The following is an 8,213-nucleotide window of genomic DNA, read 5'->3' on the forward strand; positions in this document are numbered from 1 at the left end:
CCTTAGAAGGGAAGCATTTGGATATTTTTGGGCTATGGTCTTGGGTGCTAGAGGGAGTGAGAGGGTTAACTGAGATGTAGTGAGCAAAGAGTTTAAAAGCTATTGTGATTCTCAAGCAACATTATCTTGTATGTAAGAAATTGCAAAGAATCTACAAAAACGTATCATAACTAGTAAGTCTGTTTAATGAGCAACAAAAGAATAAGATACTTCGGACTAAATTAGACAAGAGAAAGGCAAACTTGTACAAAACACTGCTAAGATAAATTTAAAAGGACTTATATAAAATGGGAGAGATATGATGTCCATGGGTTGGAAGATTCAATATTGTTAAGATGACAATTTCCCAATATTGATGTATAAATTCAGTGTAGGCTGAATGTGGTGGCTCAAGCCTGTAATCCCAACACTTTGGGAGGCCAAGGCTGGGGGTTGCTTGAGGCCATCCTGGGCAACACAGTGAGATCCCGTCTCTCCCAAAAAAAAAAAAAAAAATTAGCTGGGTAGAGTGGCATGTGCCTGTAGTCCTAGCTACTCCAGAGGCTGAGGCGGGAGGATCCCTTGAGCCTAGGAGTTTGAGGTAGCAGTGAGATATTATATGATCATGCCACTGCACTTCAGCCTGGGTGACAGAGCAAGACTCTCTCTCTAAAAAAAAAAATAAATAAAACTAAATAAAATAAATTCAATGTAATAGCTGTCAAAATCCTAGTAGGCTATTTTTGTTGTTGTTGAGACAGAGTCTTGCTCTATGCAGTGGTGCAATCATGGCTCACTGCAGCCTCAACTTCCTGGGCTCAAGCAATCCTCCCGCCTCAGCCCTCCAACTACCTGATATTACAGTTGTGCACCACCATGACTGACTAATTAAAAAACATTTGTTTTTAGAGAAGGGGTCTCACTATATTGTCCAGGCTGGTCTCAAAACTCCTGGGCTCAAGCAATCTTCCCACCTCAGCCCCCCCACTACCTAAGACTACAGGTGTGCACCATCATGACTGGCTAATTAAAAAAAAATTTTTTTTGAGAAGGGGTCTCACTATATTGCCCAGGCCAGTCTCAAACTACCAGGCTCAAGCAATCCTCCCACCTCAGCACCCCCAAGCAGCTAAGACTACAGGTGTGCACCACCATGCCTGGCTAATTAAAAAAATATATTTTTAGAGGAGGGGTCTCACTATATTGCCCAGGCTGGTCTTGAACTACTGGGCTCAAGCAATCCTCCTGCCTTGGCCTCCCAAAGAGCTGAGATTACAGGCATGAGCCACCATGTCCAGCCTTTTTTTCCTTAAATTGACAAGCTATTCCTAAATTTTATATGGAAGTGGCTGCCTAAGGATTGATCGCCATCATGAATGACACAGTGACTACTTGAATGAGGAAGTTTATGACCAGCCAACTCCTTGAGATGAACAAATCGTCATTGATGTCCTTCACCCTGGAAAGTTATCAGTACTCAACACAGAAATTTGGGAAAAACTATCCAAAATGTACAAGACCACACTGGATGTCAGTTGCTTGGGAGGCTGAGGCATGGGAATCACTTGAACCCAGGAGGTGGAGGTTGCAGTGAGCCAAGATTACACCACTGCACTCCAGCCTGGGCGACAGAGTGAGACTCTGTCTCAAAATAAAAAAGACGGTGAACATCATAAGTCATCAGAAAAATGCAAATTAAAACCAAAATGAGATACCACTACACACTTACTAGAATGGCTAAGACAAAAAAGATTGACCAAGTGAATAAGTGTTGACCAGCATATGGAGAAACTCATATATTGCTGGTGGGAATATATTTGGATTCAGAACTCATTTTGGTGGTGGCAAGACAACTGGCTTTGACATGATTTATGATTCCTTGGATTATGCAAAGAAAAATGAAGCCAAACACAGACTTACAAGACATGGCTTGGATGAGAAGAAAAAGACCTCAAAAAGAACACAAGAACAGAACAAAGAAAGTCAGGGGGACTGCAAAGGCCAATGGTGGTGCTGGCAAAAAGCCAAAGGAATAAAGATGCTGCAATGACATTATCTGCAGCCACTGTGTAGACATTTCATAAGAAGATTAATAAGCTAATAACTTTCATGTGGCAAAAAAGTTTATATGAAAGTGCAAAGAATCCAGAATAACAAAACAATTTTGATAAAGAAAAAGTTGAAGGATTTACCTGATTCTAAAACTTACTACAATGCTATGGTAATCAAGAAAGTGTTATAAAGACAGAAGAATAGATATTTAGATAAATGGAAGAATAGAAAGTCCGGTAGCAGACCTTCACACTTTTGTCATTGTTGTTGTTGTTGTTTCTGAGACAGAGTCTCACTCTCACCTAGGCTGGAGTTCGGTGGCATAATCTTGGCTCACTGCAACCTCTGCCTCCCGGGTTCAAGCAATACTCCTCCCTCAGCCTCCTGAGTAGCTGGGATTGCAGATGCGTGCCACCACACCTGGCTAATTTTGGTATTTTTTTTTTAGTAGAGACGGGGCATTGCCATGTTGGCCATGCTGGTCTTGAACTCTGGACCTCAGGTGATCTGGCCTCCTCGTCCTCCCAAAGTGCTAGGATTACAGGCATGAGCCACTGTGCAGCCCACACTTTGGTTCAATTGATTTTCAAGAAACGTGCCGAGTAATTCAGTGGGGAAAGAATAGTCTTTTCAACAGAAGGTGCTGGAACGGCTGAATAACCACATGCAAAAAGATGAAATTTGACCTTAACTTCACATTATATACAACAACTTGAATAAAACAGGATAAAATATTTGCAGCCTTCGATTAGGCAGATTTCTTGCACATGACAGAAAAAGCATGAACAATCTAAGACACAGCTGACAAGTTAAAACTTTATAAAAATTAAAACTTCTGCTCTTCAAAAGACACCACTGAGAAATGAAAATATTTGCAAAACATACATCTGATGAAGGACTTGCATCCATAATATATTAAAAACTTCTAAAATTCAGCAATAAGAAAATAAACAACCCAGCAAGAAATGAGCAAAATAGACCACGCACAGTTGCTTATGCCTGTAATTCCAGCACTTTGGGAGGCTGAGGCCAGAGGATTGCTTGAGCCCAGGAATTCAAGACCAGCCTGGGTGACATGGTGGAACAAAATAATACAAACAAATACAAAAATTAGCTGAGTAGGGTGGCATGGGCCTGTAGTCCCAGCTACTTGGGGGAATGAGGCGGGAGGATCACTTGTGCCCAGGAGGTTGAGGCTGCATTGAGCCGTGATTGTGCCACAGCACTCCAGCCTGGGTGACAAAGCGAGACCCTGTCTCAAAAAAAAAAAAAATTCAAAACAAAATGGAAAGCAATTATGCTTTTATGACACCTCCTTCCTCTTTGGCTGGCCTCTGAAACATCTGGTGCCTCAGTAACTCTGGGGTAAATTTCTCCTTGAGTTCTCCTCCCCAGAGCCTTGGAAGGCCTTGTGGGAGACCCGGAGTGGATTGATTAGCAAGTAGCCCTAACCCTGGGGAAGTATCTTCTTTCTCTTGGCGTAGGTTAGAAACAGAAAACTGATAAACAGGAACACATGTAGAAGACCATACGTAGGATGGCGAAGGCCTTATAATCATGTCCTAGTCATTCTTCATTCTTCCATCAAATACTTGTTGTCTTCACTCTGCCAATAAGTCAAATAAGTGCTGTGGCTATAAAACAATGAACATTACTGACAAGGTGCTTGCTCTCATGGAGCTTATATTCTAATAGTGTAAAGCAGAGCACAGAGCATACATAGCTGGGTAGATAACTAAAAGAAAGTAATAAGAAAACAACGTAAGTCCTCTGCAGTTAAAAGGGTGAGAGCACAGAATGACTGAACCACAAGAGGGAGCCAGTCATGCAAAGACCAAAGGGAGGCACATCAGAGGCACCATTTCTGTCTTAACTGCCATAGCCATTTGAAGCCTTCTATTCCATCTTTAACCAGCTTAAATTTCAGAGTCGATCTGTATAATCACTCCCTGAACTCCCTGACCACTTTAATTCTGCCATGCTGGTGGGCAAAACTGCAATTCCAGTTAAATCCAACTTTCCACCCATACTGTTTCTGTACCCATGAGCTGGTCATAGATGGAAAATAGACAGACAGATAGACAAACGCACCCACCCACACACACACCAAGCTGTTTGGTCTTACTTTAAAGGTATCACTAGGAACTTAAGTAGGCCCTTGCTATTTTCCCAGCAAATGTCCTGTATTTCCCTGGTCCTTTCACTCTCCTACTCTATTCATGGACATTTTCATCTCTGTTCTTCTCTTCTCCCCCATCCTCACTCTCAGCTGTCGACTGTGCTTCTTTCCTCACTGACAAAACTGAAGAATCAGAAGAGAACTTCCATTCACTCTTACCATGCCCACTTACCCATGCAGGGGTACGTCTTTAGGCCCTGCCTTTCTCCCTGTCAGTAAGGAAGCACTCTTGGTGCAGCCATGCAAAAGCCTCCACTTGTGCATCAGATCTCACCCCTCTCGCAGAATAAAGAACACTAGACCAGCAAATCCTCCCTGTCTACCCTACGTCATCAATTTTTCCTCTACTGGATCATTTCTATCAGTATACAACCATGCTGTTGTGTTAACCATTTCAAAAACAAAAATCTCCTCTTGACTGCACTTTCCTTATTGGTTACCTTCTTATTTCTCTGTAACCCTTGTAGCCAGTTGTCTATACTAGCTGTCTCTAATTCCTCTTCTCCTATTATTCTCTCTTAAATTCTCTCCAATCCAGCTTTTATGCACCACTGAGCTGAAACTGATCTTTCCAAGATCAACAAAAGCAACAAAACTCTATCAGAAGGGAAAAAAGAATGAGGCAGCTGTAAGTTAGGGAAGATGTGTTAGGGGAAGGAGATGGGCAGAAGAGGACTAGATTGAGTACCTGTACCAAAACAAGAATTCCTTACATGTGTTGTATTCTTTCCAGTCCATTTGGACCATAATTATATATACATATATGTATATACATTTCCTTATTTTCTTTGGAATCTAGTGTTTCCCAGATTCTCAAAGCAGGCTATTAAGGTGAAATCTGAGTATTAGACTAATCTGCTCACCATTTAGGGAAAAGGAGAGTAAAACAAAATCATAGCAGTGAGAGAGCTTTTATTTTATGTTTTCTTACCTCTGAAATTGACGTGAAACCTCAGAAACCTAAAAGTCTCTTTAACCCAACCAGGAATGATTTAAACAGTCTAAGAAAGAGTTGCCCCCAAACAATATCCCTCTATTCTAAGATAAATGTAGTTGTGGTAATTTTGCAGCTATCCCTTTTTAAAAATGGCCCAGCCAGGAATTACATATATTAACCTCAGGTAGCTTTGAAAGTCTGGCTGCAGTACTGTGCTTTCTGATCTTATCAGTGGGAACAACTGCGACTTACCTCAGTGAGGTGGCCTCACTCCTTTAGTGGGCAGGGCAATTCCTATGGACCTAGCACCAAATGAGGTAAACATTCAACAATTACATTTAACAATTGTCCCAATCAGTTGGTTAATATAGGGAATCTCATTAGATAGTGCATATCAGTGTCTGGTAAAACGCAAGTAACAATCCATTCATGAGTTATAAAATTAATTTGACGGGTTGACCAATTTTTTAAAAAAGAAATAAAATAGAAAATATCAGAGTGCATTACACATACTTAGGATAAGACATAGTTCGTGAGACTTTGGTTTCATTTGTGAAGAGGTATGTTCTGGTTCATAAGATTACAATTTTTTTATTTTTTATTTTTATTTTTTTTGAGACAGAGCCTTGCTCAGCCACCCAGACTGGAGTGCAGTGGTGCGATCTCGGCTCACTGCAACCACTGTCTCCTGGGTTCAAGCAATTCTCCGTCTCCATCCATAATGCAATAACCAGTGTGACAGAATGTACTAATCAAAATTTGAGAACATTTGGACATTTTCAGCATCATATATCACTAGGCACGAGCAGAAACAAGAGGAATCTGGGGCACTTTAGAGTGGGGCTTTCATGTGCAATACCAGTAAGAGCTTGAACTTTGTCTGTAAGTTAAACTACCATAATAGAGATGTTACACTTTACAAACTACTTCACAAACCTGATTTCATTTGAGTTTCTTGTCCATCCTTTGTAGCAAGCAAGACAAAAAGGTAGCAGCATCTGTGGCAGGTTTCAATGATCCATCCAGTTTAGATCACAAGCCCAGCCAGCAGCTGGGAGGAAGGCTCTTACCCACAGTCCCAGAGAAAGAGCTGGCAAGGGTGAAAAACTACATGTGGGCTCCAGCCAAGTAAACTGGGGTTCAGGGCAGAAATCCAGTTCCAGGAGGGAGAATGGGAAGGGTGAACAGGAACTGGGGCAGAAGCCCAGATAGTAAACAAAGCACACAGGTGGCGAGGCCCATCCTCGGGCACATTGGATTCCAAGCTCACACCCGCAGAGTTCCAGAACTCCATGCCTGGCTTTGAAGAAGTAGCAAAGAATATCATGTGGATAAGGGACATGGTGTAGAGGTTATCAGGCACCTGCAAAGGAAAGAAGAGACTGTAGGAATTGGAAAGTTAATCAATCAGCCTGGCGAGTAGGGTTGCCAGATAAAATACAGGATGCCTACTGAAATTTGGATTTCAGATAAACAATGGAAATGTTTTAGTATTAAGTATGTGTCACGCAATATTTGGGACGTGTTTATGCCAAAAAGTTATTGTTTATCTGCAATTTATACTTAACTATGCATCTCATATTTTTATTTAATAAATCTGGCAACTCTTCCTGTGGGTGTGATGGAGGATGATGCTGGAAGGCTTGGCAGAGCAAGATCACAAAGGGTCTTGTGTGTCATGCTTGGCAGATAATGGGGAGCCAGGAAAGTTTTTTAAGCAGGGGAACAGTGTAACAGGGTTTGCATTTTAGAATCACTGTAGTAGCCTGTGGAAAACAAAACAGAGTTCAGAAGGACAGGAACTGAGAGACCAGAAAGCTATTTCAATAGTTCAGATTTGAGGGAAATTGAAAATAACTTAACCCACTTCACAGTTCTGCCTAAAGCTAGCAAGGCTCCCAGGTTCCCAGGTTCACTTGGGCTGTAGAGACCAAACTATTCTTTCAAGAACTATTCTTTGTTTTTGTTTTGTTTGAGACGGAGTCTCACTCTGTCACCAGGCTGGATTGCAGTGGCATGATCTCGGCTCACTGCAACCTCCACCTCCTGGGTTCAAGCGATTCTCCCGCCTCAGCCTCCTGAGTAGCTGGGACTACAGGCACATGCCACCACATCCAGCTATTTTTTTTTTTTTTTTTTAAGTGGAGACGGGGTTTCACCATGTTGGCCAGGATGGTCTCTCGACCTCGTGATCCACCTGCCTCGGCCTCCCAAAGTGCTGGGATTACAGGCGTGAGCCACTGCGCCCAGCCTACTCTTCATTTTAAGGAACAACAAAAAAAAAGCTCTGGTGGAGCGTAGAATATATTTATATATACATAATACAGTGTCAGGCTGGGTGCGGTGGCTCACACCTGTAATCCCAGCACTTTGGGAGGCCAAGGCAGGCAGATCACGAGGTCAGGAGATCGAGACTATCCTGGCTAACACGGTGAAACCCCGTTTCTACTAAAAATACAAACAATTAGCCGGGTGTGGTGGCGGACACCTATAGTCCCAGCTACTCGGGAGGCTGAGGCAGGAGAATGGCGTGAATCCAGGAGGCAGAGCTTGCAGTGAGCCAAGATCACACCACTGCACTCCAGCCTGGACACACACACGTATATATATATTTGGTGTCTTGCCCAAATCCTGTGTCAATCACATACTTCTTGAGGAAGCTAGAAAGATATGTGTATACATCAATCTCTCAATAGACTAAGCTCAGTATCTCTTTCACTATTGCATCCCCTTCAGGTAATCAATAAACATTTGATTCTTAGATTACGAGTTCCATAAGGGCAAAGTCTGTATCTTCATCATCTTTGTTTCTTTAGCACCCCACCCAGGGCTGGGAATAAGTTTCTCAGAAAATAGTTCTTGATTAAAGTGGTTTAATTAATTAACAACCAGAAGTGCTTCCTATTAACTACATTTCTCCAACATTACTTCAAAGGTACAACCTGGCATATTTTTCACATGAATGCAAAAGAAGCTTGCCTCTTATAATGGATCAGAAAATTGTCTTTTAAAGCTGAGGAATTATGCTGACTAGATGGAGTTTTAAAGATAGTATTCCTCATTTAT

General features: G+C 41.9%; 1 pseudogene; it reads left to right on the forward strand.

Moving 5' to 3' along the window:
* Window positions 1-1,351: 1,351 nt before the first annotated feature.
* On the forward strand, window positions 1,352-2,015 carry LOC129007366 (small ribosomal subunit protein eS24-like; annotated as a pseudogene).
* The last annotated feature ends 6,198 nt before the right edge of the window (window positions 2,016-8,213 follow it).

Source organism: Pongo pygmaeus, chromosome 1 (genome assembly GCF_028885625.2).
Source record: "Pongo pygmaeus isolate AG05252 chromosome 1, NHGRI_mPonPyg2-v2.0_pri, whole genome shotgun sequence".
Classification (NCBI taxonomy): Eukaryota; Metazoa; Chordata; class Mammalia; order Primates; family Hominidae; genus Pongo; species Pongo pygmaeus.